Raw genomic sequence first — 12,751 nt, 5'->3', positions numbered from 1 at the left:
AGCTAGTCTTTGAGAAATGCTGTAATCTCTTTCTTTAATATTTGCTGGAATGGCATTCAGATGGCTGGGACTTTGACCTTGAGTTATGAGTTCAAATCCCAGCATGGCAGCTGGGGAATTCACATTCAGATAAATAACTGCACTTAAAACAAGTGGTAAACTCATGCTGCCTGGCCTGCTGCGTTCCACCAGCATTTCGTGTGTGTTGGTAAACTCAATATTGGTTAACATGAAACTAGTGGATTATCACAAGAACCTCCCTGGTTCATTAATTTCCTTTGCAGATAGAAATCTGCTGTCCTCACTTGGACTGACCTGCATATGAGTTTAGACGCACCTCTGCGGCTGACGTTGTACTGCCTTCTTAGTGTAATGCCATGGAAAAGGTTTCACTGCTAACGTAATGGCCTGTCTGTAGACGCAGTGTCTGGGTTACGGTCAGAGATAATCAGTGCTTTGGAATGTGAGCCAACCACTCAGGGGAGTGGGGTTTTTTTGTGTGTGCCTGACACTGGTGAGAGCTGGGGTCTTCGTTCAGTAGGAGATGAAGAGAGAAGACCCGGGGAGACCTGGTCGTAAGATTCGACCCGGTGGGAGACCTTGATTTGATGGTGCGGAGGTCTACAGAGGATCAGTGAATATCACTTTTGGAAGAGTTAAGCTCCAACTTTTGCACAGTTGACTGTTTAATTATAATGGGCTCTTTTTAAGTTTTTTTCTTTTCTTTACTAACCCTTTAGTTAAGATAAGATTCGTAAATATAATTTCTTTAATTGTATGCAGCGTGCTGTCTGTTATTTTGTGGCATTGAGTTGTAACAGGGTAGCATCCACACAAACCGGGCTTTGGGGTGGGACAGCCGTTTCAATGTCAGGGGTTTGGCGGGACAGGAGTTTTTTTTTATTCCCTGGACATACGCAGCCCAAGGAAAGCAGGGTTTCATTGGTTTAGCTCCAATTGGGATAGATAAAAAAAGTACAGCCTCGTCAGTGTCCTGTAAATGATGAAATTAAAACTCTGAAGACCCAACATATTGATCCAATTATTAGGATCAAACTCTCATTAGGAGTTTGAGGAGATTTGATACATTACCAGAGACTCCAGCAAATTTCTACAGAAGTACCATGGACAGCGTTCCAACTGGTTGCATCACCTTTGGCACGGAGGGGTCACTGCACAGGATTGGAAAAAGCTGCAGAGGATTGTAAACTCAGCCAGCTCCATCACGGGCACTAGCCTCCCCAGCGTTTTCAAATGGCTTTGCCTCAAGACATTGGCATCCACCATTAAGGACCCTCACCATCCAGGACATGCCATCTTCTCATTACAACCATCGGAGAGGAGGTGCAGGAGCCTGAGGACCCACACACAATAGTTTAATAACAGCTTCTTCCCTTCTACCGTCAGATTTCTGGGTGACTACCTCACTCTTCTGCTGTCTTTTTCACCACGATTTACTTTTCTACATCTCTTCGTGTAACTTGCTGTGTAGCAAGTTACAAAAGGTCCTGAAGAAGGCTCTTGGCCTGAACCGTGGACTAGCTTCACTTCCCCCAGCACGTTGTGCGTGTTGCTTACCGTACAGTACCTGTTTATGCATCGCACTGTACTCCTGCTGCAAAACAACTTCCGGTGATATCGAACCTGATTCTGATAAAACAAATGTTGAATTATGTGGTAAGAAGCGGGAATCTCAATTTCTCAGTCTTAAAAGAAAAACACTATTGGAAATATTCTCTTTGTATGTTTCCTTTCACGATCTTAGAGCCACGCTGCATTTACGTCCTCTGCAGAATGAAAGATCGTGGCAGTTGTGGAGTAGAAAACATGGCAGTGAATTTTGCACAGGAAGCTCCCATACAGAGCAACGTACTGACCTGATAATCTCTTCATGCTGACTGACAGGAAATTGTTGACCAGGTCAGCAGGAGTAACTCCCCCCCTCTTCTTGCCAATGGTTCTATGGGATGCCATTTGTCTACCTAAGACAAACAGAGCCCTGGTTTAACTCTTCAACCAGGAGAGAGCACCTGTGGCAGTGCGGCACTCCTGCAGGACCATTCTGAATTGATGAGCACGTCTTTTGTTTGCATGAGGAACGGCCTCTGTCGGTGTGTCTCCACCGGGTATCAGAAACCTCACGTCAGGAGGAAGGAGTAGCAAAGGGAACAGGAGGCAAGAGATCCTGCAGTTGCTGGAAATCCGGAATAACACACACAAAATGCTGGAGGAACTCAGCAGGTCAGGCAGCGTCTATGGAAAGGAATAGAGAGTTGTCAATCTGGGCTGAGACCCTTCATCGGAAAGTTATATGTTCTCATTAGGTATGTCAGTCAGGATTATTGTGAAACAAATGCTACTGTTGGAATCAAATGTGCCATGTCATTAGTTTTGTGTTAGAAAAAATGTTCAACATAAAGATGCTGCTTCTTAATGACACCTGACTGACTGCAAGAAGATGAATTCATATCTTTCAATTCTGCTTCTTTAAGCTGTTATTCTCTCCATTGTTGACTTCACAAACACTGTATACGTGGTTCATATAGCACAGATTTTATCACTGATGATTTTATTGTGTATCTTCAACATTTAAGCATGTCACTGCCATCCTGTTTAACACAGTGGCTACCTGACAGGCACCAATTAATGATGCTACAATGATGAGACAATATTGAACCACGGCGATAGCTGTAAGGGTCAAAGCAGATCAGCTTCATGGAGATTGCACCTGTGTCAAACTAGAACATTTATGATTTGTCCATCCCCTGCTTTTTTCATCTGCAACTCAATTATTACATTGGAGCACACAATGAAACGGGCTGTTTGCCTCGACCACCAGCACACCCAAGGCAGCCCACAAGTGTCACCACACATTCCAGCACCAGCATACCCACACTGCTCAGCAGTGACAAAGCAACAACAACACAAGCTCCGTCTCTCTCTCTCCCACCCACACACACACACAGTCCTTTAACCACAGGGTAGGCTGTCTTCTTTGGCCTCAACCTCCAGCAGACTGGTGGATTCACAGACACTGGGCCTTCGCCTTCCCCAGAGGACTCACAGACTCGTCCTCTGGCCACTTGACTTTGACTTCTGAACGTCCAATCAACCTTCAGAAACATTGAAACATGCAGCGAAATGCGGCATTTAGCGGCAGCAGCCAACACGGTCCGAAGATGAGCTGGGGTCAGCTTGGAAGTGTCTAAGGAAGACTAGGACCAGAGAGCACAGCCTCAAGATAGAAGGATGTTCCTTTAGAACAGAGATAAGGAGGAATTTCTTTAGCCAGAGTGTGGTAAATCTGTGAATGTATTGATGGCTGTGGGGCCAAGGCATTGGGTATATTTAAAGTGGAGGTCGATAGGTTCCTGATTAGTTAGGGTGTCAAAGGTTACACGATGAAGGCAGGAGAGTGGTGTAGAGAGGGATAATAAGTCAGCCTTGAAGGAACCTGATGGGCTGAATGGCCTAAACATGCTCATATCTTATACTCACCCTGAACATGCTGTCATCTCATTTGTACCGTCAGAGAGAAGTACGGGAAGCTGAAGACACACGCGGAACATTTCAGAAACAGCTTCTTCCCCTCTGCAAATACAATTCCATTGTTTAAGAAGGAATGAAGAGAGAAAACAGAACTTTTATCCCATTTGCTGACATAATGATTAGGGAAAATAGAAGAAATTATTATTAAGCATGGAAAGGATGTTCAGGAAATAATAATGGTATTGCATAGAGTCGATATGGATAGGGTCAGGGAAGTCTTACATCCACTCCAGCCTTGGGGAGTGGAAGATGGCTGGGGATGAAGTCTTTTCAAATGAGGTCGACGTTGGACAACAGATACAACACAATGAAAGAGAAGAACCGGCAGAGACTCCTGTTTGCAAGGATATCTGATCATTACTCACTATCCAGGCTATGCTCTCTTCTTGCTGCTGCCATCGGGAAGGAGCCTCAGGTCCCACACCACCAGGTTCAGGACCAGTCACTAACCTATAACCATCAGGCTCCTGAACCAGCATGGATAACTTCAACACAGACTGAGCACTGAACACCACCTATGGACTCATTTTCAAGGACTCTACAACTCATGTTCTCAGTGTTTATTTATTCGTTCATTCATTTATCTGTTTATTTATCATTTATTTGTGCAGTTTGTCTTCTTTTGCACATTGATTGTTTGTCAATCTTTGTCAACAATTCAAAGATTCGAAGTACATTTATCAGGGGTGATTAATAAGTTCGTGGCCTAAGGTAGAAAGAGTCAATTTTCGAAAACCTAGCACATTTATTTTTCAACATAGTCCCCTCCTACGTTTACACACTTAGTCCAGCGGTCGTGAAGCATACGGATCTTGGACCTCCAGAAAGTGTCCACAGCAGGGGTGATTGATACGTTCATGGCCTAAGGTAGAAGGAGATGAGTTATACAGCTCTCGTTACATGCACATGCAGGTCAACTCTTTCAGTGATTATGCAGAAAGTTTGAAGTTAGTAACCCATCAGGAGTGATTGATAAGTTCATGGCCTAAGGTAGAAGGAGATGAGTTATTAACTTCAAACTTTCTGCATAATCACTCAAAAAGCTGACTGTATGTGCATGTAAAGAGAGCTGTATAACTTATCTCCTTCTACCTTAGGCTACAAACTTGTCAATCACCCATCCGTGGACATTTTCTGGAGGTCCAAGATCCGTATGCTTCACGACCGCTGGACTAAGTGTGTAAACGTAGGAGGGGACTATGTTGAAAAATAAATGTGCTAGTTTTTCTAAAATTGACTCCTTCTACCTTAGGCCATGAACTTATCAATCACCCTTTGTATTATTGAAGTATGTATGAAGGATATAACCCTGAGATTCATTGTCCCGCAGGCAGCCAGGAAACAAAGAAACGCTATGGAAACCATTCAAAGAAAACATCAAACACCCAACACGCAAAAAAAGAACAAATTGCGCAAATGGCAAAAAAATTAGTGAATAATAGCCAGAATAAAAACACAAAATGCTGGCAGAACTCAGCAGGCCAGACAGCATCTATAGGAGGAGGTAGTGATTACGTTTCAGGCCGAAACCCTTCATCAGGAGTGAAGTAACATGGGATGGTCGAGGGGGGATAAGAAGTGGGGGGAGGGATAAAGTAGAGAGCTGGAAAGTGATAGGCTGGAGGGAAATGGGCTGGGGGGAAGGTGGAGAATTATGGGAAATAAAAGAGAAAGAAAGGTAGGGCTGGGGGGAGATTATAGTGAGGGGGGAAAAAGAGAGAGAAAGAGAACCAGACTAAAATTATAGATAGGGATGGGGTAAGGGGGAGGACAGGGGTATCAACGGAGGTCTGTGAGTTGAATGTTCATGCTGGCAGGTAGGAGGCTACCTAGGCGGGAGATAAGGTGTTGCTCCATCAACCTGCGTGTGGCCTCATCTTGACGGTAATCTCCCCCCAGCCCTACCTTTCTTTCTCTTTTATTTCCCATAATTCTCCACCTTCCCCCTAGCCCATTTCCCTTCAGCTTATCACTTCCCAGCTCTCTACTTCTTATCCCCCCTCGACCATCCCATGTTACTTCACTCCTGATGAAGGGTTTCGGCCCGAAACGTCGTCACTACCTCCTCCCATAGATTCTGTCTGGCCTGCTGAGTTCTGCCAGCATTTTGTGCTTTTATTTATTTCCAGCATCTGCAGATTCACTCGTGTTGCCTTTGAATAATAGACAGAATATGAAACATCAAACCACACAGCACTTGCACGAGCCAGTCCATCCCGATCAAATTCAAGCAAAATAGCATTAAACCAAAGGAGTACCCAGAAACACATCATAACATCAACTGCTGAGTTTTCTAATGAGTCCAATCCACAAAGCCTGCTGATCAAACCTTGCCTAAGACCCAATACCCTAGATGCCTGCACCTTGCTACTCAAGAGGAGGACAAGATGATGTAGTTTCATGGACTGTCTTCAGGATGCTGCCATTAGTTGCACTGGTTGCTGGCACCATCTTGCCACAGGTTTGTAGTTTTTCATTCATTCCATTGCATTTCCCTGTTCTACTGTAAATGCCTGCAAGGAACTGGATCTCAAGGTAGTACACGGTGGCATATACGTACTTTGATATTAAATTTACTTTGAATCTTAAACTTTGATCCAATTAACAAACACCTGCTTCCCTCATGTTGCCAGAGGCAGCAGGTTTATTAGAAAAGTTCTGATAAGTTTCCACAGTCTATTCTGTCAACTGTATGCACCATAGCCATGAGATGAGTTGAATGGTAAGAGGGTGAAAGACTTCCTATTGAATAGGTTTCTGTATCCTAGTCTGCCTTTTGGGTTATAATCCTAATTTTCTACTTGCTTCCATGTTTTCTTAATTGAAACACCATTGATTTGTGAAGTTGTCATCATATCTCTATAATTACATTATCCTTCAGTATATAAACTGATTTATCTGTGCAATGTTAGGAGAAGCAAGCTGTAATTACCTTACATAAGTGGCAGCTTTGTTCAGTTAGCCTGTGGACATGTAGTTTATATGCAAAACGATCCATCATCCGGCTAGGATTAGCAAGATGAGCATCAGTTCAATTATCTCAATCATTGCTTAAGGAAACACAATAACGAGAGTTTGAAAGCTGCTTTGAAGCGTGTTTGATACTGTTGTGGCAGCACAAGTGCTCAAGCATTCGCTCCTCAATGGGCTCCGTTTTGAGAATTAATTTGAAAGCTGAAGAAAATGCAATCATTTTGTTCCAGTTTTATTTTCCTCTTACTTCTCAAAATGGTTTCTTTACTGGCCCAAGAGCCCTCCCCCTCCACCACAGTTAATTAGTTAATTCCTAAATATATCTTCCTCCAGGTACTTCATTCTTAATGCATCAGTCTTCATGACTGATTTTATGAAGCTTTTTTAAATTTCTTGGAACATTTGCAACCCTCCTGTAACTCTTCCAACTCACCTGTAATCCTTCTAAATTTCTTGGAACATTTGCAACCCTCCTGTAACTCGTCCAACTCACCTGTAATCCTTCTAACTTTCCCAGAACATTTCCATCCCTCCTGTAACTCGTCCAACTCACCTGTAATCCTTCTAACTTTCCCAGAACATTTCCATCCCTCCTGTAACTCGTCCAACTCACCTGTAATCCTTCTAACTTTCCTAGAACATTTCCATCCCTCCTGTAAATGGTCCAACTTCCTGGCATACCTCCAATTCTCCTATCGCTTTGGTCATCCGTCTTCTTTCCTTCCAGGCCATGAACAATTTGCATTCACTTCCAAGTTTGTGTGGGTCTGGAGTGACTCATTAGGCCAACGTGGGACCCGCAGACTTTGGGAAAGTTGGCAGTTTGAGAGGTGGTGCACTTCCATTATGGCTTGAACTCTGCGTGCTCCCAATGCATGGACAATCCCAGACATCTCAGAACTTCCAAGGAGTCATTGGCCATTTAACTTACTAACCCACGTGATCTCTGAGATGTGGGAATAAACTGGACCAACCAGAAGAAATTCACGAGGCCAATGCAAATTGCACCTGGGCAGGATTGAACTTGGATCTGCCAGGCAGCAGGCAGTGACTTTAATAGTTGCAGTATTGTTATATCCTGGGTTTTACAGACAGATGCGACAAGGAAAGATGTGCATTCAGAAGGAAGGCCTTTGATTTCTGTTACACCCTTCATAACTTTAAGAGGTTTCTGAAGTGTTAGTAATCAATGAATGATTTCTCAAGTTAATCCACTGAGATACATACAGGACAGGAGACAAATTGTGTCTATCTGTCAATAGCCTGGTATTGAAAGGGAAGTCTTTTCCACTGATGTTAATTACCATTTACTTATGATGACACAAAGGAGAGCATTTGGTCCTTTGAACAGTACTGTCACCCAAGAGTCCTAATCCCTCTTACTCTCTTTAGCCTTACAACTTCCCTCTGTCATTCCCTTTAGGGGTAATTTACAGCAGTTGGGTAGCCCACCAACACGTCTTTGTAAAGAAAGCAGAGCACCCAGGAGAAACCAACGCTCACTCAGGAAGAACATTGCTAAGGACCCTCACTATCCAAGATATGTCCTCTTCTCATTATTACCACTGGCCTAAACTCAACGATTCCGTAATAGTTTCTTCCATCAGATTTCTGAACGGTCCACGAACCCACGAACACTACCTTGTTCAAATTCCACTTCCAATTCTGACATGTCTGTCCATGGCTTCCTCCACTGCCATGATGAGGCCAAACTCAGGCTGGAGAAGCAACACCTTCATATTCTGTCTAGGTAGCTTCCAACCTGATGGTATGAGCATTAATTTCTTTAAATTCCAATAATTTCTCCCCCCCTCCCTCCTTCTCTCCTTTTCCATTTCCATTCTGATTACCCTCTTACCCCTACTCTTCTCCCAACCTGTCGATCACCTCACTCTGGTGCACCCCCCCTTCAGTTTCTTCCCTTGCACGATGCATCGTGGCTGATCCCAGATCCCACTCAGCCTCACACACCTGCCTTCTCGCCATATCCTTTGATGCCCTGACCAATCAGGAAACTATCAACTTCTGCTGTAAATATACCCACAGACTTGGCCTCCACAGATTCACTACTCTCTGGCTAAAAAAATTCCTCCTTACCTCTGTCCTAAGGGGTTGCCCCTCAATTTTGATGCTCTGCCCTATGTTTCTGGATACTCCTACCGCAGAAAATATCCTCCCCACATCCCCTTCCCTCATTGACCCTTGCATTGACCCTCACCTACCACCTTGTATTTCTTCCCCTCCCCCCACCTTTTGCTGCCCTCTTCCTCTCCAGACCTGACGAAGGGTCCAGCCTGAAACATCGGCTCTTTATTCCCCGCCACAAATGCTGCCGGAGCTGCTGAGTTTCCCCAGTACTTTTTGTGCTTTGCACACAATTTTCAGCATCTGCACCATCTCTTGCGTCAGCCTTGTTAGTCACGGTTTTTTGCACTATATATTTATTTCTGTAATTTATTTTATGATTATACTCTATCCTGCTGCGGCAAAATACTGACACCGCCCAAGGTTGGGATTGAACCAGGATCCCTGAAGCTGCCAGGCAGTGATGTTCAAAGCATGAATATCGGCCAGGGCACCGAGCAGAACTCGAATCTTATTTAGTACTTCACCGTCACCACACAAACAGGCAGATATTCATTTGTACGAGATCTCTGTAAGACACAAAAACACTGCATTGCCTTGGATCGTTTGTCCTCTGGGGCAACTGAACAAATGAATTGTTATAGCAATGGAAGTGAGCAGCAACGACATTAAAATATTCCAATTAAATTATGTTTTGTGTAATGACTTAATTATATTTTATATATTTGGACGATCCTGAACAAGGTAACTAATTAGGTAATAATTTCAGGAATGATGAATCCTTAGAGCAGGATCGTAACACAATTATCATAATATTGAGCTGTTATTTCAGACAATGAGCAGAGTCTTGGCTTGCCTAGACATCAACAGTAAAATCTGTATTTAATTAAACAGTTATTCTCATTTTCCTCTTCTCCTTCCTCCTTGGTCATAGACCGCCAACAGCCGCTCACCAGGGTCCTCTGTCCTGGGCCAATAGAAGTTTGACTGGCCCTGTGGCTTCTGTTTTCTCGTACGACTCCAAAAAGACCCCTTCTCTTCCAGGGATGAGGTCTTCGGAGCTTCTGTTGGCCTAAACAATTTGTTTAAAACATGTTACTGCGGGTCGTTATCTTAAAAGTGAGCCGGACTAAATAGGGAGAGAGCAGGTACCTGAAACACTAAGTCCTGATGAAGAGCCTTGGCCTACAATGTCGACTGTTTATTCCCCTCCGTAGGAGCTGCCTGGCATGCTGAGTTCCTCCAGAATGCTCTGCGTGTTGCTGTGCGGAACCTCTTGTGTTTATGGCTTCTACTTATCCTACTCTGATCGCTCTGATGCAGCAGAATCAGAACCAGATTCATTATCACTGGCTTATGTCGTGAAATGTGTTGTTTTTTTTCTGACAACAGGACATTGCAATATGTGGCGACCCACTTCCTGCGCAGGTGAACCGGCTCACAAATAGCCAGAGCGCGGGGGGAGACGTTGGTAATGCACCTCTGATGTCATTTCCGCCCGGAGAGGGCGGACGCTAGGGATTAAATGCCAGCGCCGCAAAGTTTGAACAAACTAGTCTCGAAACGACTTACGTGTCGTTATTTCAGCGCTGTGTGAAGCACATCACTACATTGGTGATTTGGACCCAAGATGACCAACTCTTCATCTGTTCACGCAGTTTCGCTAAAACTGCCGACTTTCTGGACGCTGCGACCACGCGTGTGGTTTGGCCAAGTAGAAGCCCAGTTCCAGATTCGGCAGATATCCTCTGATTCCACGTGTTACTACCACGTGGTGAGCGCCCTTGACCAGGAGACGGCCGCCCAGGTTACGGATTTCATACAGTCGCCCCCGGAAGAAGGCAAATATGAAGCATTCAAAGCGCTGCTCATTGGGACCTTTGGCCTCTCACGGCGTGAGCGAGGTGCCCGCCTGCTTCACCTGGACGGTTTGGGAGACAGGCTGCCGTCAGCATTGATGGACGAGATGCTGGCCCTGGCTGACGGACACAAGCCCTGCCTCATGTTCGAGCAAGCATTCCTAGAACAACTGCCCGAGGACATACATCTGCTGGCCGACACAGATTTCAGCGACCCCCGGAAGGTGGCGGCCCGGGCAGACGTGCTGTGGAAAGCCAAGAGGGAGAGCGTGGCATCCGTTGGTCAGTTTACCAGGCCACGCGCCCAACAGCAGACCAGACCAGGCCCGGCAGGGGGGCACACACAACACAGAGGCAGGAGTGAGGAGCACAGTGAACAGTGGTGTTTCTACCACTAGTGGTGGGGCACAGAAGCCCGCTGTTGTCTCCCGCCCTGCAAGGGCCAGGGCCAGGGCCAGCAGCTGCTAATGACTATGGCGGCTGGCCCCCAGGACAGCCTCTTGTACGTCTGGGGCTGCTTCTTGGTTGACACTGGAGCGGAAATCAGCATCTTGCCCCCGACGGGGTACGACACCCGCAAAAGGAAGCCAGGACCCACCCTGAGGGCCACAAACGGCAGCACGATATGGACCTACGGCACCCGCACAGTGCAGCTGTAGTTTGGCGCCAGCCGGTTCACGTGGGACTTCACACTGGCCGCCGTGGCCCAACCACTCCTGGGGGCGGACTTCTTGCGAGCTCACAGCCTGCTGGTCGACTTGCAAGGGAAAAGACTGGTACATGCTGAGACTTTCCAGACGTTCTCCCTGGGTGAAGCCAAGTTGCCGGCCCCACACCTGGACTCCATCACGCTGTCGGACAACAAATTCACCAGAATCCTGGCAGGCTTTCCATCGATTCTGGCACCGCAGTGCACGGCAGCCATGCCCAGACACGGGGTACAGCACCACATTCCGACCCAGGGACCTCCATGCCCGCGCATGAAGGTTCCCCCAGGAAAAGCTCCACCTGGCGAAGGAGGAGTTCAAGAGGATGGAGGAATTGGGGATCGTATGGAGGTCCGACAGCCCATGGGCCTCCCCACTGCACATGGTGCCCAAAGCAGCCAGGGGTTGGAGACCATGCGGCGACAACCGCAGACTGAACGAGGCTACAACTCCAGATTGCTACCCCGTGCCGCACACACAGGACTTTGCAGCAAACCTGCACGGGGCAAGAATCTTTTCCAAAGTAGACCCCGTCCGGGGATACCATCAAATCCCGGTGCACCCTGAAGACATCCTCAAAATAGCACTCATCACCCCGTTCGGCCTGTTCGAATTCCTCCGAATACCGTTTGGCCTAAAGAATGCCACACAGACATTTCAGCGGCTAATGGATGCAGTGGGACGTGACCTGGACTTTGCGTTCATCTATTTGGACAACATCCTTATAGCCAGCAGTAGTCGTCAGGAACATCTGTCCCACCTCTGCCAGCTCTACTCCCGCCTGAGTGATTTCGGCTTCACGATCAACCCGGCCAAATGCCAGTTCGGTCTCGATACCTTCGACTTCCTGGGCCACAGGATTACCAAAGACGGGGCAACATCTCTGCCTGCCAAGGTAGACGCGATCCGCCACTTTGCCCGGCCCAACACAGTCAAAGGCCTGCAGGAGTTCGTTGGTATGGTGAACTTCTACCACCGTTTCCTCCCCTCAGCAGCCCGTATCATGTGCCCTTTGTACACCCTGATGTCAGGTAAAGGCAAGGACATTACTTGGGACGAGGAGGCCACGGCCGTTTTCGTTAATGCCAAGGAAGCCTTGGCAGATGCCGGAATACTGGTGCACCCCAGAACGGACGTTCCGACCGCCCTCACGGTGGACGCATCCGACACAGCAGTCGGTGGGGTGCTGGAGCAGCTCATCGAGGGGCACTGGCAACCCTTGGCATTCTTCAACAAGCATCTACAACCACCCAAACTCAAGTACAGTGCTTTTGACTGGGAGCTGTTGGCACTGTATCTGGCAATCTGGCATTTCAGGTACTTCTTAGAAGTTCACCGCATTCACGGACCACAAACCATTGACTTTTGCGTTCATGAAGGTGTCCGATCCCTGGTCAGCTCGCCAGCAGTAACATCTGTCCTACATCTCCGAGTACACGACGGACATCCAGCATGTCTCGGGTAAGGACAACGTCGTGGCGGACACACTCTCCAGACCAGCTGTCCAGGCCCTGTCCCTGGGGGTGGACTTTGCAGCACTGGTGGAGGCACAGCAGGCAGACGACGAGATGACCAGCT

Source organism: Hemitrygon akajei, chromosome 9, assembly GCF_048418815.1.
Source record: "Hemitrygon akajei chromosome 9, sHemAka1.3, whole genome shotgun sequence".
NCBI classification, from domain to species: domain Eukaryota; kingdom Metazoa; phylum Chordata; class Chondrichthyes; order Myliobatiformes; family Dasyatidae; genus Hemitrygon; species Hemitrygon akajei.
The sequence above is the reverse complement of the archived record's forward strand: the minus strand, read 5'-3'. Positions refer to the sequence as shown.